This window comes from Myotis lucifugus, unplaced genomic scaffold (assembly GCF_000147115.1).
Source record: "Myotis lucifugus unplaced genomic scaffold, Myoluc2.0 scaffold_1585, whole genome shotgun sequence".
Classification (NCBI taxonomy): Eukaryota; Metazoa; Chordata; class Mammalia; order Chiroptera; family Vespertilionidae; genus Myotis; species Myotis lucifugus.
The window spans coordinates 6,361-32,100 of record NW_005872633.1 but is presented as its reverse complement, the minus strand read 5'-3'; the positions used below and the strand labels follow the sequence as shown (position 1 = coordinate 32,100).

The 25,740-nt window shown below is 48.7% G+C and overlaps 2 pseudogenes; both read right to left on the bottom strand.

Annotated features, from left to right (window-relative positions):
- Positions 1–2,139: 2,139 nt before the first annotated feature.
- LOC102420755 lies at positions 2,140–5,724 on the bottom strand (annotated as a pseudogene).
- Positions 5,725–14,568: 8,844 nt separating this feature from the next.
- Positions 14,569–24,727, bottom strand: LOC102420439 (annotated as a pseudogene).
- Positions 24,728–25,740: the final 1,013 nt, after the last annotated feature.

Sequence of the window (25,740 nt, the reverse complement as noted above, 5' to 3'; positions counted from 1 at the left end):
CCCTCCCAGAGCACCACGCAGAGAGCCTTGGGGTTCTGTATTGGCTGCTCCTGCCCATCCAGAAGCCAGACCTACTCCTTGTCCATCTTCAGTCTGGTAGTCTTTGCAGAGAAATGCCTGGTCACCCAGGAGGGGCTGGCAGAATCCCCTCCTAACTGATAGCTCTGGATCAATGAGGAAACCACCTGTCCCCTTCTCCAGGGGAACCTGACATGCTCTCTCAGTGTACCTGCTCCTCTCACGACACTCCTATTATGACTGAGAGGGCTGGTGTCCACCGTGTTCATGTTATTCATTGACACAGAGTAGGTGCTTCAGGAATACTGACCAATGAGTGAACAAAAGAACCCCAGGGCCTTTCTATCACCTCAAACTTTGGCTCCTGCACCTACATGCTGCATAATTCAGGAGCTGTCCTGTGTGGTTCTTTGCCTCCCATTGAAACTCAGCTCCCACAGGTTGGGGTACACCTGCCAAGCTGACACTGAGGAGGTGCAGGCAAGATTGGATTAGGAGGGGAAGGCTATGAATTTTCTGAAGATTGGATTAGGAGGGGAAGGCTATGAATTTTCTGAAGGTCTGACTCTCTCACTGAGTTCCCACTGCTCTTCCCTTTTTGCAGGAGAATCCTCAGACCTATTCCCTCTTGCAGAAATCCCACCATGTGTGGGATCCAGGGTTTTGCCATCACCTTGAGTTCACAGTCCCTATACTCCCCTCATGGCTCTGATCCAAAACTGACTCACGTTTTCTGCTGAAACAGAGTTCTATTGTCTCCTCACAATACAGGCAGATGCAGCCATAGGTAAAGGAGACCAGGAGGATGTCACATCGGCTGTCCTGTGGACACTACGAGCCTGTGTTGCCTAGTGTGACTGAATCACTCCTGACTAGAAGGAAGTCTTGGGGTCTGCTCTGAGCACTGGATTATGGTCAGTGCCTAGAGACATGTCTGTACCTGTCAGGGCGACGAATATATCTGCTGAATGAATGAGCCCAAACCAGCACAATCTGAGATAGCTGGGTGACCCTGGGGCCCCACTGCTCACCCCAGGCATACCTGATTCACCTGGGAAGTGGACCCCTAATCGTATCTCCAAACTCTCTATGAAATGAGAAAACAGCTTAGCCCAAGACCCCAAAGAGAATCACAAATTTGGCAGTGGCTTCCTTAACAAGAAGAGAAAATAACCAATTGGCTCAATCACAGCCCCTCCAGCAGACCTCTCCACTGTCTAGGCTCCCAGAGAACACTTACCGGGGAGGAACCCAGTGAGTCCCTACAATAACCCTATGAGCTAGCTCCTGGGTTCACCAAGGGTTCAGAGGAAGAAACACTCAGAGAGTTGCAATGACCTGAAGGCAAACAGCCAACAGTTGGCCTGGTGATCATGTGCTCTCGAAGGGGAGGGACTCACCTGGTAAATAATTGGTCCCACAGCTGTTGGGTGGTAGCAAAAGTTCTGTAAGTATAGACAGAAATGAAGGTGGGTTCCCTCCTCAGGTATTCGACCACTATGTCTAGCCAGTGTAGCATGGCCATGTGCACCATACAGGTCATGTTTGTTTGTTTGTTTGTTTGTTTGTTTTTCTCCCTGTGAGGCTGAAGTTCATTGGAAATCTCAAGAATGTGGTGCTGGGGCCAGTTGGCTGGTTGGCAGGTGGATCTGAGGGCTGGCTGACTGGCCTCCCTATTCTGCTCAGAATGCCCACAATCCGAGGCCAGCCCTTGACCTCTTGCCACCCAGCTCTGAGTCTGGGCAAGGCTGGAGCTGGCTCCCCAGGGTAGCAGAGTCCTTGCTTCCAGGAAGGGCAGGTTCTCAAGGCCATAACCCTTTTCACTGGGAATGCTGGGGATCCTGAGGCCAAAATATATCTTCCATGATTCTCCAGCTCAACACTACCCTCCTGACCTTCCACTTACCAGAGCGTTCTGGTTATTGAACAGAGCAATTAGGAGCTCCCAGTGAGAAACAACTCTCTAAGGTTCCAGGTTCTGAGTGCATTCGAACTCAAAGCAGTTTCTCTTTGGGTGTCTCCAGGGTCTGTGTCTGTAGTAAACTGATCTATTCACAGAAAAGCAGCTGTGTTCTTCTTGGCTTGGCAAGGGCAGGGTGAAGGGCAGGGAGAGAGGCAGGGCTAGAATGTGGAATTGGAACGTCCAACGATGCAGATGGGGAAGAGCTTGATGTGAGAGGACCACTGGGCTTCCAGCTGGAAGAACATCATGTCCTTCCACTCTGTGTCATCAATGACGACTGGCAGCATTTTCTGCTGGTTCTTTGCCTTGCAAACCAGGTGACCGATGCCCTCAATGCACTGGCTTGTGGACTCCACATCCTTGTTCTTGGTTTTCTTGAGCACCTTCTTTTTCATCTCATTGGTGACCACTGTCATGGACATGGAGGGTGTTGCTGTGTCCTCACCACTGCTGGGCAGCCTGCTGGCCTGGATAGACTGGAAGAAGCACTTGAGTGTGCTTTTGGCAGTAGGCAGGTCTTTCTTCTTCACAATTCTCTCCGTGTCTATTGGTTGGGCTGCCGTTCAGTTATCCACATGCAGCTCCATCATCTCTGCATGGACACTCTGGCTGGGGGAGGAGAGGCCTCCACTCATTGACGGAGGGGAGAGTGTGTTGGATGAGGCCTTCCTGGCAGGAAGAACACTGGAGCATGAGGGGTCCACATCATCTGAATCTCTTGACATGGCTGAATATCGATTCACTCTTCCAACCTTCTCCGCCCCCACTAAGGGAATGAGCTTCTGTGAGGACTTCTCGTTGTGGTGCTTGTGCTGCTCATTGAGCATGGCCTCTGGGCTGGGCAGCAGGTAGACACAGTTGGCGCCTACTCTGTGATTCTCGACAAAATGTCCTGTGTGTCCTGCAAGGTGTTCTGGGACTCCAGGTTGTTGAACTTGTCCCACTAGTATAGGTCCTGGAAGAAGTTGTTGTAGCGACATTCCATGGAACACAGGTATCTGGCCAGGGGGTGGGAACCCAGCAGGATGACCAGAAAATGCATGTAGTTCAACTATTGGGGTGGTTGCTGGGAAAACTGCTATCAGAGCTTGGGAATTGCAGTTGCAATATCTCTGCATCCAGGAGATGATGATGCTAAATGCCTCCTGGACATCAACTGTGGAACAAGCGCACACCACAGGCAGGCAGTGTGTGCCCCTGCAGGCAGTCTGAATGTAACTGGCCCTGCCAGTCCGAAGTGTTGACCAGGATGATGTTCTCGGGCAGCTTGTCCTGGGAAATGAGGATGTTGTTTGGCTGGTCACTCACGGGCTTCCTGGGGGTCTGCCGCTGGTTCTGTAGGTCTGGGCCATCATTGTCCAGGCTGTTGAACCACTCATTCAGGGCTGTGTTGCCGCTCCGGTGGCCAGCCTGTTTCCCCTTGGACCTGCCGGAGGGGATGACTACAGACTTGGTGAAGCGCACTATGGATGGGAACATCTTGGTGAACCAACCCCAGATGGAGGACTCTGCCTCCAGGCTGTCCTCCAGCTGCTCCCCAGGGGACCGAATTCCTTTGGCCATTGAGTCAGAGCCACTATCACTTGACATGCTGTCAAAGTATCACCTGAGCTTGGGCTTTGGGGTGCTGGGGACACTTACATCACCCTCCATGTCTAGACTACTTTTGCTGGAGTTCTCCACAGTGTGATACTGAAAGTCCAGGGCCTTCTGTACTTTGGGGACATGCCTCACCAGGGGCTGTTGTGAGGATACGACCTCCTCCGACACTTGGGCCATGAGCATGCATTCCACAGCTCTCTGGTGGTAATTCTGGTGCCTGATTATGCATCTCCTTCTTACTATCAGATTCTCTTCGTTAAAGTTATTCTCCTGGGATGAACTGTGGGCGGCATTTTAGCTCGCTGCCTGCTGAAAGAAGAAGCTCTCAGGCATGTCGACAGAGTCGTTATGCAAGGTCTGGGCCTTGGTGCTGGCCTATATGGCACCGACATCATGATCCATGGGCTGACTGGACAGGCTGGCCATCCAGGATCTTGTCCATCTGAGGGGTGGGTATGCTGTAAGCCACAAATTTGGAGTCACTGGGGCTTGGCTGCTTGCCTCCTTGGGCCCACGTGATCTCAGGCAGGTGGGCCAGACTCAGTGGCTCCTTTCAGATGTTGGCACTGTGGAGGCCCCACATCTCCATCTGCAAGCTGGAGTCTGACAGGCCTTCGATGTATATCCTGAGCTTGGGATTGGGGCTGCTGAGGACACTGTGATTCTCCGTCATGTCTGGGCTGTTAGACAGGACTTCAAAGTATTGCCTGAGCTGAGGTGTTGGGGTGCTGAGGACATTGTCATAGTCATCGATATCTGGACACTGTCACTGGCATTCTCCAGCATGTCATACAGGAGGTCCAGGTCCTCCTCCACCTCCTGGAATGCTCCACATAGTCCTTCCTGCCCAATGTCCAGGATCTCCTCTGACACTTTGACTGTGTGTAGCCATAACAAGACTTTCTGGTGGTAGTTCTGTTGCTCAGTCATGGACCTCCTTCTGACTATCAGATTCCCCTTGTCGAAGTCATCCTCCTCCTGGTCCTGCCTGTGGCTGGCATTGCAGCTGGCCTCTAGCTTCGAGAGGAAGTTCTCAGACTTGCCCTTAGAGTGGTTCTCTGAGCACTCAGCCTTGAGATTGGCTTGTCTGGCGCTGTCCTCATGGTTGATGGATGGCCTAGACTGGGAGGAGGGATGGATCTTGTCCACCTTGCTGGTGGGTGTGCTGTAGCCCACAAATTTATTGTCACTGTCACTTAGCTGTTCTCGTCCCAAGGCCCACGCATTCTCTGTCATGTGGGCAAGAGTCAGAGGCTCCGTTTTGGTCCTGGCAATGTGGCTTCCTCACATCTCCATCTGCTAGCTGGAGTTTGACATGCCTTTGAAGTATGGCCTGAGCTTGGGCCTGAGGATGCTAGAGACGATCTCATCATCCTCCATGTAGGGGTCACTTTTCCTGTGGTTCCTCAGCATGTCAGCCCGAAGATCCCTCTCTGACACTTTGGAACTGTGAAAAGCGCCAGGACTTTCTGCTTCAAGATTCCTTGTATTGGTCACTGCAGCTTCTTCTCCTTCTTCTTCTCAAAGTCATCCTTGTGCAGGTCCTGTCTGTGCTTTCCACTGTAGCTGGTCTAGAGCTCAGAAAAGGAGCTCTCATCCTGCCCCTCAGTGTAGTTACCTGTGGACTTGGCCTTGGGGCCTGTCTGCATGGCACTGTCCTCCTTGTTGATGGGCTGACTGCACAGGGAGGAGATCCAGATCTCGGCCACCTTGGTGGAGGACTCCTTGACTCTGCGGCAGATGCTCAGCATCTGGCAACACTTGGGGTTTTGCTTCATGACGTCAGCCATGGGGATGGCGCCCATGGCCAGTGTCTTGTAGCCCAGGACGGTCCTATTCTTATAGCGCTTCCTCCGCTCCAGCATGATCTGGAGCTTGTTGCCTCCTCCCTTGAGGAAGTGATTTTACTGCAGGGAGAAGGTCAGCGCCAGGTTGGTCTGCACAGCTCCACTACAGGGCAGCACAATCTCTTGGGACCACAGAATACGCTTGGAGTCCCGCATCTTCATGGAAATTACCACGGAGTTGAGGTCCTTGGCCAGCTCCTTGAAGATCACTAGCTTCTTTAAAGTGATACTGCACCACCTGGGAACCCAGCTGGGGCTGGAGCAGTCCACCTCCCAGGTGGCTCACAGGTTCTGGGGGACCTGTGCTTTGAGCACCGGGGATGTGCTGGCCTGGCCCACAGTTCCTGAGGAAGCTGCAGCTACTGGCACCCTACTGGTCCTTTTCCTACTCAGTGTTGATGGTTTGCCCTCTTGTGGTGGGACAGAGGAGGGACATGATTGGTGGCAATAGGTGGGGTATACATGAATGAAGGAGAGTGTGGTCACACAAAAAGTGGGCACTCACTAACTTGTGATTAGGTCAGAGAATGCCTGGGTGGTGGTCTTTTAAGCTCTGGGACCTAAATTTTTCACAAAGGATGTCAGGAAGTTAAAACATTTCTAATCAAAAGCAGTTCTTGGTGTTTCGCTACATGTAGGCTGGCATAGTCACTAAAAAATGATCAATCTTTAACTTAACTGAACCTGTCTATTGTCTTTTGGAATCCAGAAAAACATAACTTTGGAATGTCAAACGAATTTTCCTTGTTTTGGACACACTGTGCTCTGTGGAGACCACAAATCCCCTCATTGTTATTAAGTTCATTGTTGGCTGTTCTATCCTATATCCACCTGTGTGAAGAAGTATGTGTGTATCTATCACCAATGGATTTTATACAACAAACATACATCTCCACTTTTGATGGTAATATCTAAAACAAGGTGAACATGGCCATTCTCCAGAGCATTATTTCAATGCATTGAGATTTTGCTTCATGGCAATTGACAGGTGGGCTCAGATAAAATCTCAACAATTGTTCACAGTTTTGAATGCTTCTTACATTGACATTTACTTGGCACAATACAGCAGAATCCCAGAAAAGCTCACCCAGCAACACCCTGCAGACCTACACGTGGTGCTAGGATGCAGCAAAGGGCCCATTGGCCTCCCAGTTCCCTGCCCATTCGGTGAACTTGTGTGAGTTGTCTCTTGGATCCAGGACCTTCCCTTGCTCGTGCTGCGGACGTTATTTGAGCCGTATTGTTAATACTGTTGGGGGAACTAAGGGTAACGGTTGACAGATCCCAGGCTAAGGAGAGACAGGAGGGAAAATGGGCCTGGACTTGACCACTGGCTTTTCTATTGGAATTGCCATTTGAGAGTCTGGGGAAAACACCGTGGCTGTATAAATGAGAGCTGTTCTTGTTCATCTCAGAAGATGAAGGGGATTTTGATTGTCAAAATCTTTCACTTGATATTGTAATTCAATATCAAATTACATGCTCTTTCCTGCATGAATCTCAGGTGTTCTTAGACAAGTAAGGATGTATGCGGCTGTGTCAGAGGTCAGTCCTCATGACATACAGGAGCCCCATAGAGAAATTCTCACAAAACTGTAATTAAACTAACTGGCTCTTCAAGGGGCGCACTAATCAAGTTTGGTCCACCTGCCCTGGTGGCCCTTCTGGTTGTTGTAGACAGCAAGGAGAGAAACCGAGGCACATAAGAGGGTTGATTGAGACTCTAGGAAAGTGAGCATCATGCAGCTCAACCCATAAAGCAACAAACCTCAACCCACTACATCACACCTCTAGAAAATTTGCTGAGAGACTGCAGATACCAAACAACAATAAAAGCAAGAGCCACAAACACACCTATAATTAACAATGGAAGTTGTGCCTCCACGGCTGGGAACTCCCAGACTCCAGCCCTCATTACTATTCCTAATAGGACACCTTGACTTGCAAGTGCTTTACAGAAATGAGAAGATTTAACTAGAAAATATCAACTGAAAAATGGCCAATATACAGTTGTCTTTGGGTACCTTAATTAATTTTTCTCAGGCAAGAAAAACAAACACCACCACTAGAAAAATGCCGCGTAAAAATTAAACTGATTGAATGAATAGGAAGCGCATCTTGATTTGGAATTAGAAACTTCTAAGGAGGAGCACAGTTAAATTCTCTTTAAAAAACAAAATTAATAAGAAATTTCAGAGATTATCTCTGAACTCTCCTGAAGCTAATAAATTCTAACACCCATTACCCCCTTCTATAGCACTTCCACTATATGTGTAGATCTGCTGTAAAAAAGAAGGAATTCTTACCATTTGCCACAGCATGGATGGAACTGGAGAGCATTATGCCAAGTGAAATAAGCCAGTCAGAGAAGGATAAATACCACATGATCTCACTCATTTGTGGAATATAATGAACAACGTAAACTGATGAACAATGTCAGATCCAGAGATGGAGAGGTATCGATTGGACTGTCGGGCCCTGGAGGGAAGGTAGGGGAGGGTGGGGGTAAAGGGGAGAGATCAACCAAAGGACTTATATGCAAGCATATAGGCCGAAGCAATGGACAGGGACCATGGGGAGGTGGGGGGGAGGGCATGAGCGGGAGATTGGGGGTAACGTGTGGATAAGGACACATATGTAATATCTTAATTATATATATATATGAATACAGTAGCTATTATTAATAAAAAAGAAAAAAGAAAGAACTGGTGAGCTGATAAAATTGTCAAATTACAATATCAAACACCTGAAACACTATAACCATATAAGATTGTATATCAACTGTTCTTAAAAATAAATTTAAAATAAAAATAATTAAATTTCTCAGATGTTGTAGGCATTTTAGAAAATTAAACCTAGGACTGAATATTCTAAAATTTAAAAAGGTATCTTTATAAAAGTTAGTAAAAAGTGACAGGCATTGAAAAAGCGTCTGATCCATAATGCAACAGCCATATCTTATTATTAAAATATTGTTGTAAAATACTAATAGAAAGATAGTTGTTAAATATCTTTCACTTAAAATCCTCTAAAACTCCTCATTGCACCTGGAATAAATCTTACAACCTAAACAAGACTCTGCAGGCTCTGGACCCCTTGCCCTGCACAACTTCTGTCTCACACTCCTCTTTACTCCAGCCACCCTGGCCTGTATTTCATTCCTAAAACCCGGGGAGCTCTTTCCCACCTCAGGGCCTTTGCACACACATCTGTGTCTGCAAGGCTCTTTGTTCAGGACTTCCTAGGACTGACCTTTTTCCTCCTTTACATCTCATCTCCCCCCCAAAAAAATCAACATGTGGAAAGTGTTATCTATCTCTACATCATGGAATTAAATAGAGTCTATTTATATCCTCTCATATTTTGTTTTTAAATTTTTCATTCCACCTGCATTAGACTTTCAAAAGAAAAAAAAGGCGCAGTAAAATGTATTCAACTTAAACTCATTTTAAATGTTTTTGGTGAGATCTGAAATACTGATCTAATATGTTCCCCTAAATCAGTGGTTCTCAAACTTGGCTGCACATTAGAATCACCTGGGAGTCTTTTTAAAATCCTAATTTCTGGGCCTCATCCTCCGAAAATTCTGTTTCTTTGTTACTAATGTTGTGACTCCAACCCATAACAAAGAAACAGAATTTCCGGAGGATGAGGCCCAGAAATCAGGATTTTAAAAAGATTCCCAGGTGATTCTAATGTGCAGCCAAGGTTGAGAACCACGGCAATAAACAGCTGCCCCAGTGCTATTTGTTGCCAAAGAGCCACATAATGATCCGCTCAGTCCCACGTGTGCTCTGCCCTGTACCTGATGTCCCTGCCCAGCTCCCATGACCTGCTCACTCCAGCACCAGGGCCTCACTACTGGAGAGTCCTTTCTACTTGACAGAGCAAGTCCCCTTCTTATATTCTTTTCAACTGTTTCCTGATTTGTTTGCATATTTATTTTTAGATAAAATTTAGAATAGTTTTTGTTTCCCCAAAATCCTGTTATAATATTTACTTCAAAGAAGGAAATTTTAGATTAATTCATGAGAATATGTGCCTTTGCAATATTTTATCTTTCTATCTAGAACTTAGTAAGTCCATCCACTTATGATTAAATGGAGAAATAGAGCATTGGAAGGCCCTGGGCAATTCCTGTTAACATCTTATTGCTTTAGATTGTTTTGTTGACGTTACACTTTGCGTTTCCACTTGATGATTGTTGACATAAATATGTATTTATAAGGTAATGGAACATATATATTGAGTGTCCACCACGTGCCAATTCTTTATGTTAAGCACTTTTTTACTTAATTTCATCCTTGCAACTCATTTTTTTAAAAAATATATTTTTATTGATTTCAGAGAGGAAGGGAGAGGGAGAGAGAGATAGGAGCATCAATGATGAGAGAGAATCACTGATTGGCTGCCTCCTAGATGACCCCCACTGGGGATCGAACGCACAACCTGGGCATGTGCCCTTGGCCAGAATCGAACCTGGGACCCTTCAGTCTGCAGGCAGACGCTCTATCCACTGAGGTAAACTTCCCAGGGCGCAACTCATTTTTCACATGAAAAGAGCAAGCCTTAAAGAACTCCGCTAACATGCCTAAGGTTTTAATGCAAGTGGCAGTTCTATTCTTCTCACTAAATTGTTGTTGTTGTTGTCAATCCTCACCCAAGGATAAGTTTCCATTGATTTTTAGAGAGAATGGAAGGGAGCCGGAGAGACAGAGAGAGATACATCGATGTGAGATAGAAATAGACTGGTTGACTACTGCTCTTCCCAGACTAGGGCCAAGGATCTAGCCTGCAACCAAGGTATATGCCCTTACTAGAATCAAATCCAAGACCCTTCAGACAGCTGGCTCCAGGCTACTACTGGCTGACTGATCTCATTCACTCTCTGACTGCTCAAATTTAATTGAGAACATCCAGAATTGTTTTCTGGTCACTAGTATAAAGTGAAAAAGCATACAACCACTGAAAAAGCATCTGATCCAAAAGGCAACAAGCCAGTTAGATGTGCTGATACCTCCACTCCAGGGCCCCGAACCACATTCCCCAGAACCACCTGGATGTGGAAACGGGCAGCTGTAGAAATAGGGGGAAGTAGACGTGATGTTCACCACAGGCCATTGTCAAATAAAACGTCGACTTCTGGTTTCCACTCTGACATATAAGAAGTTGGAAGTCCTTACTTTCATCCTTACAATAAAAACAATTAAGAAAAGGTGAGCAATCTGAAAAAAGGAACCCTTGTGAAATCCATCAGTTCATTGAAGTCACATGACTATGAAACTAACTTTTGCTGCTGCAAACCACTGAGGTTTAGGGATCTGTTAGCCCTAAATACAACCTAGCCTATCTTCCAGGTAAGACAGAGAACATCTTTTCCCCTCAAAGTGAGAAACAAAATCAAAAAGCATAAGAGAAGACAGATTTGACCACATCAAAATGTAATGGATTTCCTTGGCAAAACACACAGCAAGTGGAGACAATGGCAAGCTAGAGAAACCATTTGCAAGCTACATGGCAAAAAGCTGATATCCATAACAATTGAGATTTCCTAACAATCCAATGGGAAAGAGGGCAAAAGCACTCCAACTGAAATTCCAAAACAAGAAACAGGCCAAATAGTATGTGAAAAGGTATCCAACTGCAGTTTAAACCAGAATAAAAAATTCAAATGAAAATATTGTTCTCTCTCTCCCTGGACAGGGTGCCTCATCAGTTGGTTGGACAGTCATTTCATACACCAGAAGGTGGCAGGTTTGATTCCTGGTCAGGGCACATACCTAGGTTGTGGGTTCTGAAAATGTTCCAGAACTAGAGTGTGTTTGTGATGTGATGTGACAGTTGTGAAAAATTGGGAATGTACTTGAATTTGGAATTTACAATTTGAGGGATCATAGAGTTAAAATTTATAAAATTTAAATTTATTTAAAATAAATTTTTATTTAAATAAGTATTCTTTTATTCAATCATATAAGAAAAATACACTAAAATTCGAAGTAAAGTTTGTAAGATAAACAAATTTTTTTTATATTGCTGTTATCAGGGAGAGAAGCCCTCCTGCCATAGCAGCTGACACATGCTGTGGCCCAGGACCTGGGACCACAGGCTCAAAGGAGATGAGGCCAGAGGCTCATAAGCCACAGCTGGTTCCACATCTGGAAGTTCAGTGACAGCTATGCCTGGAGCCTACTTGGCTCTAGAGAGGGCACTAGACTTGGCATTTCCTCTTTAGGTGTTTCTTGATCTTGCTCTGGAGCTGTTTCTGTAGATCCAGAAGAGAGCATGTCACCACCATGACTGCCTTCTGTGCACCTCCCAAGGCAGGGAACCTCCCATATCCATCTTTGAAGTCTCAGTTCAAGACCAGACCCCAGGAAGTCCTCCAGACTGTAGGCCATGGGCACTGACTGACCTACTCTGTGCTCCTGTCTAATCCCAGCCTCTGAGAGCTCTTCTGTGTGGCCCAGACACACGCCATCCCCCTCACCCACACCACCCCCCAGAGGCCTCCTCCTACTCCTCTGTCTCTGCCTCAGTGGGCTCAGGTGCTCCAGCTGTGAATGGAGATGATGGGCCTGGTTTTACCGGTCAGCAACTGGAAAGTTGACCACTAGGGAAGCCAACAGCATCATCAGGCTGGTTAATTCTGGAGGTGCTGGTCCATCCAGATGCCCAGGATGCAGGAGACTGTCCTGGGGAGAGAGATAGGTGAGCGGGAGAGACTGAGGCCTGGCCTTTCCTTCCAAGGGCCCTCCCAGAGCACCACTCAGAGAGCCTGGGGTCCTTGCCCCTGCTCTGCCCATCCATAAGCTGGACCTTCTCCTTGTTCACCTTCAATCTGGCAGTCCTGGCAGAGATGCCCCTGGTCACCCAGGAAGGCTGGCAGAAAACCCTCCTAACTGACAGCTCTGGATCCATGAGGGAACCACCTGTCCCCTTTTCCAGGGGAACCTGACATGCTCTCTCTGTGTCCCTGTTCCCTCCCATGACCCTCTGACCCAAATGTCAACTCCATGAGGATAGGTAGGGCTGCTGTCCCCCCTGTTCATGTCACTCATTGGCACACAGTAGGTCCTCCAGAAATATCTGACCAAAGAGAGAACAAATGGATTCCATCTCCATCCCTGGCTTCCCAGGGTCTTTCTATCACTCAGATTTTGGCTCCTACACCTACATGCTGCCTAATTCACTAGCTGCCCTGTGGGGTGCTTCACCTCCCACTGAAACTCAACTCCCGCATGGTGGGATATACATGCCAAGCTGTCACTAAGAAGGTTCTACCAGATTAGTGAGCAGGCTCCCTGGATAGGGGTGCAGTCAGGGCTGGGATTAGGAGCAAAGGATATGAGTTTTCTGAAAGGCTCACTCTGTACAATGACTTTTCAACTCACCCACATCACCCAAATCCACATGAATACCTCTCTGACTCCTGTCATTTTTTTCTGGGGGAAGCCCTCAGACCTGTGCCCTCTTGCAGAAATCCCACCTGGTGTGGAATACAGGATTCTGCAAGCACATTGAAGTCACAGTTTCGATACTCCCCTCATGGCTGTAAAACCAAGCTGACTCACGATTTCTGCTGGAACAGAGGTCCTCCTTCTTCTTCACAATAGGGGAGGATGCAGCCATAGATAGCAGGGGCCATTAGGATGTCACATCAACTGTCCTGTGGAAACTGATATACTGTGCAGCCTAGTTTGAATGACACGCTCCTGAGTAGAAAGAAGCTCTGAAGTGTAGGCTTGGGGTCTGCTCTGAGCACTGGATTATGGTCAGTGCCTAGAGTTGTGTCTGTACCTGGCAGGGCTTCTGATATATTTGCTGAATGAAGGAGCCCAAACCAGCCCTCTCAGATATCTGGTGAGCCTGGGCCCCACCGCTCACCCGTGGGCTTTCTGTTCTGGCTTCAACCAGGACAGGAACCCTAAAGGAGTCTTTAATCTCTTTATGACATGAGAAAAGAGCTTAGCCCAGCCCTGGGCAAACTACGGCCTGCCGTTTGAAATGAATAAAACTAAAAAAAAAGACCGTACCCTTTTATGTAATGATGTTTACTTTGAATTTATATTAGTTCACACAAACACTACATTCATGCTTTTGTTCCGGCCCTCCGGTCCAGTTTAAGAACCCATTGTGGCCCTCCAGTCAAAAAGTTTGCCCAAGGCCCTGAGGAATCACAAATTGGGCAGAGGCTTCCTCAACAGGAAGAGAAAATGACCAATTGGCTCAATCCCAGTCCCTCTGGCACACCTCTGCACTGTCCAGTCACCCAGAGAGCACTTTCCAGGGAGGACCCCACTGAGTCTCTACACTAACCCGATTGGGCCTCCATTTCCCAATGTTCAGAGGAACAAACACTCAGAGAGATGCAGTGACCTGAAAACTTGTGGCAAACATGTGGCTGTTAGGGGGAGGTGCTCACCTGGTGAATAGTTGGTCCCACACTGGCTGGATGGTAGCAAATGCTCTATAACAACACAGAAAGGTGGGGAGAAAAGAGAGGTCCCTTCCCAGGAAGGTGGGCACCTGGTATTTGTCCAGTTTGGCCAGTCAGTGTGCCTGCGTGGAGGGTACCATATTGGTCTTTTGTTTATTCTTTTCTGTTTTGCCTTGTGAGGATGGAGTTTATTGGATACCAGGAGAGGGTGGTGCTGGAGACACTTGGCTGTTGGGCAGCTGAGGCGCAGGGCGGGACTGACAAGCCTCCATGTTCTGTGAGGATGCCCCAATGGGAGGCCAGCCCTTGGCCTCTATCACACAGCGCTGAGTCGGGAACACACTGAAGCTGCCTCCACAGGAGGAAGAATCCCGGCTTCCAGGAAGGGCAGGTCTGGATGGCAAGAACCTTTCTCAATGAGGGTTTTGGGGTCCTGGGGCTTCTGCCTCAATGATTGTGCATCTCAACACTGTCTGCCTGACCTCTCCCTCACCGGAGCATTCTGGGTAATAAGCAGAGCCATTGGCGGGTCCCTGAGGGCACCACCACGTTAGTTTCCAGGTTGTGAGCACCTTCACGCTGAAAAGTTTACGCTTTGTGTTTCCAGGGTCTGTCTCTGTACCAAACTGGAAAGTGAAGAGAGAAGCATCTGGTCCTTCAGGGCTTGGCCAGGGCCGGGGAAGGGCAGGGGACAGACAGGGCTAGAAGGTGGGATTGGAGTGTCCGAAGAGGTGGGTGGGGAAGTGCTTGACATGGCAAACACACGTTGTCCCACTAAGGCCGTTGACACGGACGCGCAGCATGTTCTGTGGGTGCTTGGCCCTGCAGATCGGATGGCAGATGCCCTCCAGGCACTGGCTTTGGTACTTCACATCGTTGTCTGATTTTCTTGGGAAAACACATCACCCTGTTGTTCTTCTCCTTGGTGACCATTGTCATAGACATGGTGGATGTGGCGTCAGCCTCACCCCTGCGGGGCAGCCTGCTGATCTGGAGAGACTGGTAGGTGCACTTGAGGGTGTGGTTGGCGGTAGCCTGGTCTTTGTTCTCAGAGTCTCTCTTTCTGTCTATGGGTTGGGCTGCTGTCCAGTAATCCACCTGCAGGCTCATCAACTCAGCGCCAAAACCTTGGCTGGAGCAGGACAGGCCTCCACTCACAGATGGGGAGGAGAATAGGGTCAGTGAAGCCTCCTTATTTGCCACAGACCTGTGTGGTGGGTTGGATGACAGCACACTAGACCCCACGGGGGCGTCCTAATCTCAGTCTCCTGATGTAACCCAGAATGGTCCCACTATTCCAAGTCCCACCAACACCACAAAGGAAATGATGTTCAAGGACTTTTCATTGGGTCTCTTCTGTTTGTAGGTGAGTGTGGCCTCCATGATGGACAGTTGGTGGACACAATTGGCCCCTGTGATGTACTGTGTGGTTCTCAAAAGGATGTCCAGTGTGTCCTGCACAGCCCTCTGGTCAGCCTCCAGTAGAACAGGTCTTGCCTGGGCAGGTCCTGGAAGAAGTTGTTGTAGGGGATTTCCAAGGAGCCCAGGTACCAGGTCATGGGATGGGAACCCAGCAGGGTGACCAGAAAGTGCATGTAGCCCAACCAAGGGGGCAGGTTGTAGTGAGCAGCTCCAGGAAGACGTGCAGCACAGCGCTGAAGTAGTGCTGTGGCCTTGTTACCAGGATCTCTACAGGCTTCGAGGGCTGAGAATTGTAGTGACAGTGTCTCTGTATCCTCCAGATGATGGTGCTGAAGGTTGCCTGGACTTCAGGCTTGGAGCAGGTGCACACCTCGCCAGCATGTGTTGCTGCAGGACTCAGCCAGGAACTGTCCCTGCCAGTCAGAGGCATTGAGGAGAGGATGTTCTCAGGCAGCTGGTTGTCAGAGATGAGGATGCAGTTCAGGTGATCATACACTGTCATCCTGGGGATCTGCAGCTGGCTCGGTGGGTCAGGACAGTACTTGTTGTCCAGACTGTTGACCTGCTGGTTGTGTGGCTGTGCCACTTGTCGCTCCTTCTGGGATGTGCTCCAGTCCCAACAGCCCATCTGCTGCCCAGAGGATCTTGGGGAGGGGATGAGGAGAGACTCAGTGTGGTGTTGTGCCCGCTGCTTTCTAGCATCTCATCCTGTCACATTGGTTGGATTTGGGGGCTCCTTCTGGCTCTGGCACTGTGGATGCTCTAGATCTCCCTATGAGAGCTGGGGTAACATAGGTCTTCCTAGAATGGCCTGAGCCAGGGATTTGGGGTACGGAGGACACTCTCATGAGCTGCTGTCGCTAAAGTTCTCAATCGAGTCATAGAGCACATCGAGGTCATCGTCCTCCTTGGTGACATTCTCCCAAGACTCCTGCTCCAGGCTCAGTTCTTCCTCCCTGTGCACTTGCGCTCTGTGCAGCCACGCCCCAACTTTCTTGATGGCATACTGTTCCCTTGTCATGGGTGGCATTCTTCCAACTCCTTGGAGCTGCTTTTTGGGCTCCCCAAAGTTAAAATCCTCCTCCTCTTGGTCCTGCCAGAGCCTGGGATCGTGGCTAGCCTGAAGATCAGAGTAACTAAAGCTGGACTTGGCTTTGGGGCCAGCCTGCCGGGTGCTGTCCTCCACTTCCATGGGCTGGCTGGTCAAGGAGGAGATACTGACCTCAGCCACATGGGCAGATGTCTCTGTGATGGTGCTATGGAGGCTCAGCATCTGGCCACCCTGGAGGGGTCGCAGCATCAACTCAGCCATGTTGATGTTGGCCATGGCGAGTGTCTTATATCCCAGAAGGGTCTGGTTTTTAAGGCGCTGCTTCTGCTGCAGCAGGATCTGCAAGGTGTTGCCTTTCCTCTTGAGGGAGTGGGGGTACTGCAGGGAGAAGGTCAGTGCCAGGTCGGTATTCACTTGACCACTGGGGGGCAGCAGAATCTCATCAGACCTTAAGATGGTATTGGATCCCTGCATCTTCACACTGATGACCACACCCCTGACCTCCTTAGCCAGCTCCTTATAGATCAGCAGCTTGGTTAAGGTGAGGCTGCACTGCCTAGGCACACAGGTGGGGCTGGAGCAGTCCACCTCCCAGGTAGCAAAGATGTTCATCGGCACCTGAGTGTTGAGTGCAGCGGGCATGCTGTCCAGGTCTGCAGCCGCAGGCCCCATAGAGGCCTTATTTCCACCCTGTGTTGGAACAGAGGGGGCACATGCCATCAGGGGAAGCTCATAACCTGCCAGGTGGGTTGGGAGCTACAGCTCACACTAAACCCCAAGCACTCAGGGATTGGTAGCTGGAGGTGGGGCAAGAGTGATTGCAAAGACCACATGCTAACCTGGCGGCCTTGCAAACTCAGAGACCTAAAGTAACCACAAAGGATGGTCTGAAATTAAAGTGTTTTTGAAACTACTAGTAAAAGCAGTGTATGTCATCTTCCCTGACAAAGGTCAATCTTTACCTTAACTGAGCTTGTCTCTTGTCTTTTTTAATCTACAGCAATATATTTTTGTAATGTCAAAGTAATTCTTCTTCTTTCAGAACACTCAAAGCACAGGCATCATTCTGCATAGACCACAAATCCGCTCATTGTCATTGAGTTCATTGTTGACTGTTAACTATCCTGCTCACACCTATGTAAAAGAATTATGTGTCTATCATTTTGCCTTTTATCCAACCCCAGAGATTCCCTGCTTTGATTTCTCCTGCCTCCCTAATCTATCACCAGTGGATTTCATGCAACCCACACAAGTTTCCTCTTTTGAGTGTAATGTACAAATCAAGGTGCAAAGCTGCCATTCTCTGGGGCATTACTATCGAATTCGGTTGAGATTTTGCTTCAGCACAATTGTTTACACTTTGGCTCAAAGAAACTCGGAAAAAGTCTTCACAGGTTTTCATGGTTTCTACATGGACAAAAGGTTCTCAGCGGAATCGACTTGGAGGTGAGTTATGATGAGACACATTAGTATCTTGGTCATTTTCTTAGCAGAGAATGGACAGCACCTCCTGGTGTTAACAATGTCAACCCTGGGATTTCTGACACAATATCCCATTCTGAGATGGAAACAGAGAGGCTTTTCCAGGGGTGGGTGGGTCTGAATATTAGGACAAGTGAGGTGTTCAGGGCAGCACCCTTAACATGGCACAGGAGGGGTTCATGTCAGGATCCCACAGCAGTGAACAGTTGGATCGCCAGCCCTGATAACAGGTCCCCCTCTCGGTATGTTGTGCATCCCAGGGAGGCCCCAGATCCTGACCTGGAGGGACCACAGGAATGTGTTCCTCGAGGCAGCAAAGGGCATAGCAAGAGACTTGGTACCTTGAGCCCCATGTCCTTTTGGGAAAAGCATCCCTACTAATCTTGATGATGTGTAAGAGTGGGAGAAGGTGTGTAAGGATTGTCAGGCCGACGTGGACACTTGGAGATGGGTGTTAAAAAGGGAACGTTTGTAGAAAAATGCAAAAATACACTTGACTGAGCATGAGGTGAAATGGTCCAAGTCTCTCTTCTGATATTCCTAAAACTTTGTGGGCAGTGACTTTGCATCTCATCTGAAAGATGACGAACAGTGAGAGTGGGTTGGGAGGAGGAGATGGAGACCCAGATTACTTTGGCAATTGGAATCCGGGAGGGATCTAGAGGGAATACCAGGGCAGCTTCTGGAACCCAAGGACCCCTTTGACTGCATGGGGTCCTGGAGTCTGGGTTGCCTCAAACCTGCACTCACCCTGGGGCCATGCTGCTCGCTGGAGCATGTATGGGGCACCTGTGCCTCCTGCAGGGGCATGGAGTTGAGGACCTCATCTTCCAGCTCCTCTTCTTTCTCCTGTGTGGAGCTCTGTGAAGACAGTTCCCAGTCACCAGGGTGAAAGCCTCAGAGCCCTGTTTTGCTGGTTCTGTGACCCCTGCATCCCCCAACTGCTGACATACACACAGTGTGATCAACTCAGACCTCCCCTGCAGAGGAAAATGTCTGACAGCCAGAGGGCTAGGATTGTCATTGGCACAGATAAGGAACCCCTCTGGAAGCCCATCTCCACCTGCCGGCCCTGTCCTGGGGTCTGAACACAGTAGGACCTCTAGGTGATTCACTGCCCCAAAAGCTGTTCCTGCCCCAGGCTTCTCCCTTCAAGTCCTTCTTCCCACCACATCAAGGGGAGGGGATGTGGGCTGCACAGGGATGGCGCACAGAGGTGGCCTGGCCTGAATGGGTCTGACCCAGGCCACCTTGTGTTACCTGAGGCCATGTTTTTGGACAAGGCCAGATACGTCTAGAACGAGGGTTGAACCAACGTCGGCACCGTCTCCAAAAGCTCTCACTGCGGGGTCTCCCGAAGCAAGAGCACCAATCACTGGGAACACAGCAAGAGAACATCTTGCACTGGCAAATGCCTCTTGGCAAGTGAGCTGCTTGTTGGGCTAAAATGTGGGTGCCTGGTTACGGGGGTTCCAAGTTCTATTGGATAGTGACCTCATACCTGGGATTGTCTTCCCTCAGTCCACTCATCTCCTGACAGTGATGCAAACAGTCCCGTAGGCTGCTGTCTGCAGACCCCTCTTCTCCATGAAGCACCTTATCTGTACACAGTGACACCAACACACCCCCAGCTTTCTAGGAGCTCTGGGTGCAGCCAGGGTCCCAGAGTTGAGGAAACGGACTTGAGCTCAGACTCAACCTATCATTCTTTACTCTTTTTGATCCTGGATAAGTCATTGTGCCTGTCAGTGCCCATCTCTCTCCTGCCTGCACAATGGGTTACACAGCAAGTGCGTCTGAGGGCTGTTCAGGCTCCTGTGGGGGAGGAGCTGTAAAGTAGGAGGACAATCACATGTAGGTAGTGCCTCCAACCTGTTTTTCGTTCCTGTTGTCACCTCCTCAGTGTCTGCTTTTCTTCTAATCCCACCCAAGATTATCACATCTAGACTCTGTTTGTGTGTGAGTGTGTGTGTATGTGTGTGTGTGTGTGTACGCATAACATTGCTCCCTTTCTGGATCCCAGAACAAAACGACCCCCAAATAGGGAGGAACAGGCAGGAGCTGCCAAATAGGTCAGGATTTCTAATTTCCAAACCAACTCTTTGGGGGAGGTGGGAGCCTTGGGCTAGAAGAGTGATGGCGAACCTTTTGAGCTCTGAGTGTCAGCATTTTGAAAAACCCTAACTTAACTCTGGTGCCATGTCACATATAAAAATTTTTTGATATTTGCAACCATAGTAAAACAAAGATTTATATTTTTGATATTTATTTTATATATTTAAATGCCATTTAACAAAAAAAATCAACCAAACATGAGTCCGTGTGTCACCTCTGACATGCGTGTCATAGGTTCGTCATCACTGGCCTAGAAGGTCTGAACTTTCCTGAACTCTGGACCCTGAATGCCATGTACTGTGGCCAATCCCTGCCTGACTACGGGCTTCCATTTCTCAATTATCCAATGAGGATGTGATTCAGGACTGTGTAAGCATGAGCTCAACATAAGGGGGCCTGGCTTTCTCCACTGTGGGTGGGTTGTGGACAGATGTGCACCTTCGTGATTCCAGATCTGAGTGACTTTTCAGACAAATACTGTCTAGGCTGCCAATGCCCACCGTCTCCCCCATGCCATCTCCATGTCTGCACACGATTCTACCAGCACAGCCTTTTCCAGAGCCCCTGAGCAAACCTGGGTGCACCTAGGATCCCAAATTTGAGGACACACAGCTGGGTTTACTTCAGGCTCTGCATTCTGACCGTCTGTGATCCTGGGCAAGGCATGGACCTCTCAGGTCAGCAGTTCTCTCCTCAGGGACTCCCCATGGTCTTCTCCTTCCTCCTGTGGTGTGAATGCGTGCCATCCCCTTAAGTGTGGGTGTCAGTAGTGCCTGCAGAGAAGACGGCAAAGGGATCCAACACAACCTCAATGATTTGGTTCTAAAAGTCAGTGCCTGGCCCAGCCAGAGAGGCTCAGTTGGTTCAGTGTCATTCTGTGCACCAAAAGGTCCCTGGTGTAATTCCATGACAGGCCACATGCCTAGGCTATAGGTTCAATCCCTGGTTGGGGCGGATACAGGAAGCAACTAATCAATGCTGCTCTCTTGCATGGATGTTTCTCTACTTGTCTCTTTCCCTTCTTTCTCTATAAAATCAATTAATTTTTTTTCTAAAAAGTCAGTGCCTCACACTTGCTCACACTGAACTGTTTTCTCTCTGTCTGTCTGTCTGTCTGTCTCTCTCCCTACCTCTCTCTCTCTCAGGCCACACTGAGGAATAAGCCTCTGTGCTGTGAGTTGCTATCTGGAGAGATCCACATGGCCTAGCACTGAATGAGACCAACAGATAGAGAGGAGTCAGGCCTTCCATCCAAACTGAATCCTAAAGACCCCCAACTCCCGAGTGAGCTCAGACCCTCAGTGACACAGATCCTACCTCAGATGAGACCACAGTAGTCCCAGCTGAGCCATGTGGGGTTCCTGGTCACAGACTTGTGAGCTAATATGTGTCTGTTGGTTAAGTCTGTAGTTTGGGGTAACTCTCAGCAATAGATCACTAGCACAGTCGTCCCACACCAGGCCCTGAGCCTGCCCTCCCTCCCTCCCTTATCTCCTCCCCGTTCCCTCCAGCCATGCGTCCATCTTTCTAACCTCCTCTCTATCTAGACACTTACTGCCTCTAAGTGTCTGCACAGCTAGCTGTGCTTTCCGCCAGGCTAACTACACCTGAGTGTGTGCAGGGCTGGCTCTTTCTGGTCCTGCTGATGTGAAAATAAATGCCACCTCAGTGCACGCTTTCAGCCCCTCTCCCAGAAGCCTCCAAGCCTCCTCTCAGCACCTGCTCCCTTTCTACACAGCCACTGCTCTTCCCACTCACGTGACTGTGTCTGCGTGGTTGTGTCCACCTTCCCTGCAGCCTGTGAGCTCCTAGAGGGCAGGCCCTATGGTTTCTCCTCATGGACCAGTGTGAGTGCTCAGGACACAGTTGCTGAGGGAACAGAAAAGCAGATCCATCCATTACAGATCAGCTCAGTTCTTAGAGCCAAATTGACTTTGTCATTTTAAATGGCCTAGAAAGATAACCATGTAAGTTCATCCTGTGGTTTAATCCTCTTAGGGGGGATTAACTTATGCTGAATTAAGGAAAAATCCCCCAAAATTTTCATAGCATGTCATACCAGTGCTGGTGGTTGGGGGGAGGATGCTCAGATTGGAGAGATGCATCCTTCTGTGGTCACTCAAGAACCCAGAGTTCTTCCCTCATGAGCCTTCTTCATCCCTAGGACCTCACCCCATGTGCTTCCATCAGCCTGAGGGGGCAGGTCATAGAGAAGTGCATGCTGGGGGATTGTATCCCCCAAGTCTGTCGTTCATCAGTCCCTTTCCTCTCCACTGACAAGGACAGCTTCCATCAACATGCTTTGGTTTATGTATATTGTTTTCAACCAGACAAATGGCACTGTGATGAAGGCCCATTATCCCCACACTTCCCTGCCCCTGCCCTGGAGTCGAGGAACTGGGACCTTGTCTGGCATTTCTGTCCTAGAACCCAGGGCCTGACTCAGGAGCTCAATGCAGACTCCCTGAAATACCAGACCTGGGACAAAGCCTGTGTCTTCCTAGTGTGAAGTGACAGGACACTGACTTCTACTAGAAGGCCCCCCACAATATTGACTCTGACTGATTTTATTTTGGTCTACAGGCAAGCCCATGCAAAGGCTCAGTTTGGTGTCTGCTTCTATTGCTGTCAGAACCAAGAGCCCCACAACACGTGTGCCATGTCTCACTTGTCCACTGGAGGGCAGTGCATTTGCAGCTCATGACAATGACCTTGATGCACTTCCAAATTTGACAAGTTAGCCTTTTTTTCAGGTGCTACATGAACCTCAAGGATTTCTCTAAGAAATATTCATTTGATTTTTTTCTTCAATTTAATTTGGAAGTTAATGTAAATCACCTGAAAGTAACAAAAATAATAAGATCAACTGCCTGGCAGGTGTCACTTGTGACACAGACATGTAAAACCATGTGTCCCACCTTGTATATGCACCTCCTTAACTACCTCTCTCCCTCCAGCCACGTATAAAGATCTTTCTCTGTAAAATATCTCTGACCTTACAAGTGACGTATTACAGATATCTGTCAATCATGTAGCCATGTCTTGGTGATAATGATCTTTAGGTAGCAAGTGGTCCTACCATTAGAACATGGAACTGACTCTGAAACCTGGGAGACCTGAGGACACTGACTGGCAGGAGATCTCAGCAGAACCAGGCTGGCTGCTTGCTCATCTCTGGTTAGAGGTGTGTGTCTGTGGGAGGTCTATACCCTCTACAAGTGTGTCTTCTGAGACAGGAACCTGCAGGTCAGTTGTTCACTGGTGCAACCCCGAAGGCCTTGCAGGGGCATAGCAGGCATCTTAGTTTTTATGGGAAGAGAAACGTGTGTGATTGAAGGGGCTTCACCTCCAGTCTCAGAAATTGTCCCATAACCTGAAGTCTGTGACAGTCACCATCATCCCGCCCACCCAACCTCAGCTCAGCGCCTGCTCTGTCCACAGAGAAATGAGGCTGTTCTGACTTGGCCCCTCTCTGTCCCTATTGGAACCTGAAATTCTGCTCACTGTCTACTACTTTGTTTGACCCTTTCATGATCCATTGACTCTGTCACCTTAAGCTTAGATTTGGGGCTGTTCTGAAAAAATGACTTGTCCCATATCTTTGAGGAAAGGAACAAGAGTGAAGACATGTCCTGTGTTCTGACTTTCTGTCCTTGGTGGGGACACAGCCATGGACTGCAACATTCAGAGCCACGGAGCAGCACCCTTTTGGGAGAAGCCAGTGAGCCCAACTCAACTCCAGGCCTCTGAGACCCTGAGTATCAGTAAAGCGTCTCCTCTCCCAGATATGGCCCCTTTGCTGCTTTTCTTTGCCTACATATGCTGTCAAACCGCCACCCCTGGTGAATCTAATTGTTGAAATTTGCAGGGGGGATTTACCCAGGAAGGTGCTAGCAAGGCACCCTCCCTCTGGCCTCCAGCATAACTGTCCCTCTCTCTCAACAGGGCCTATTGTCCACAGCTGCCCCTGGTCCCTAGTACAGCCCACGTGCCAGGTCCCAGGGGTGAGCAGCACAAAGCATTCTGCTGGCCCAGCCATGCTTTTCCTTCTCAAGTCTGGATCCGCATCTGAGAATCAAGGGACTTCAGTGAGTGAGCAGGAGCCCAGGTATCAACATGGCACCTCATGCCTACCAGCTTCTGCCCCAGCATGATGCGGAGGACATAGGGAACAGGGCACCAGTGAAACAGGGGTTCTGTGGAGGGCATTGGGGACATGTGGGCACTGGAATGAGACACTCAGTTGTGCGGAGAGGCCTGGCTCCCTAGTCCTATGCCCTGGGCTCCTGAGCTGTGTTCTCTCAGTGTGCATCTATGTGTATTTAAGACTGTGTGGGTGTCCCTATGGAGGTGAGAGAGTCACCCTGTTAGCTGAGCTGATTCTCACAATGGTTTCTTAAAAACCAGGAGCTGGGAGTCTAGGGAAACAACTTGGTGATGGTGCTCCAAGTATGAGGAGTGAAGCTAGGCCTGGATTGCAGACAACCTCGGGGTTCCCAGTGAGCAGACAGGGCTGAAGGGGAGAAGGGAGGAGAGGGCACTGAGGGAGGAGTGGAGAGCTATGCTGAGCATCCTAAATAACCAGGCCCTTTATCTGTCATCTGAAGGGTCATGTCATTACCCTTGGGCTATTCAAGATCATAAAGGGTGCGAGTAGCTGAGGTTTTCAGAAACAAGCAGGACACATGGGCTACCTGAGGAGCTCTGGCTCTCTCACAGTTATGGGTGTCTCCATGGCGCCAGAAGACCAGTCAGCACTCACCTGTATACTCAGGGCCACCTCCAGACATGCTTCTGTTGCTTCAGGAGCACCTCCCCCCCTCCTTGAGATTCCATCATCCAGGTTGGTAACTACTACCTTCTGCCACAGTCTCCTACTAACCCATCAATCAGGCCACATTCTTTAGGGACAAAATAGGCAACTGTCTCCAAAATCTCCTTCTGTCTCACCTGCAGGAAACTCGGGATTGTCCTTGAGGTTGCCTCGTCCACCTCTTACTCGCACCATTTCATTAGCACCTCAGTGCTGAGACCATCACTTCCCTCAACTTCATGGACACCTGTCCTCACCATACTCTGCAGCTTTTCATCATTTAGGACATGTGTGACATCTAACCACCTACACCTCACTCTCTCCTTACTATTGTCCATGCCCTTCTGCTTCTCATTCCACCTGCTCTCAAACTCAGGAACATCTGCTTACCTTCTCTCCTCCTGCACCAGGACTGTGGATCACTGCTAGGGACCATCATACCAAGGCTCCCAGAGCTGGTCTCTGACTTTCTCTCTGCTCAGCCATCCCTGTTCCGGTCCTGGGAACCAACCTCCTGATGATCCCAGTACTGGCAAACCCACCCCCACATACCTTATTGTTTCCTGACTCAATTCTATTTTTCTAATTCTTCCTTCTGCCTGAAATGTCTCTCAATGCCTGGCTTGCCTGGTTAATATCACATATCTCCACTGACTAGAAATAGAAAGTTCTCTATAGGGACTCTCTTTGGAAGTGGACACACAATACTTCTCCACAAAGAAATGTCTTCTTCCTGTCACCCTAAGCCCACTTGTACTATGGGAACCACATGATTTCATTGTTCTCATATATCTATATTCCAACGATAATCGTGATGAAAAGACTTTAGCATCGCTGGTCCCTAGTACTTAGCAGATCCAGCACACAAGACTTACTCTAAAACCATTTAAAACCATTTTTTTTTTGTTAAATATATTTGTTCAAAATCTGGTCCATCCCAACTACTGAATGTTAAGATTGTTAACAGCAATCCTAAATGTACAAAGGCCC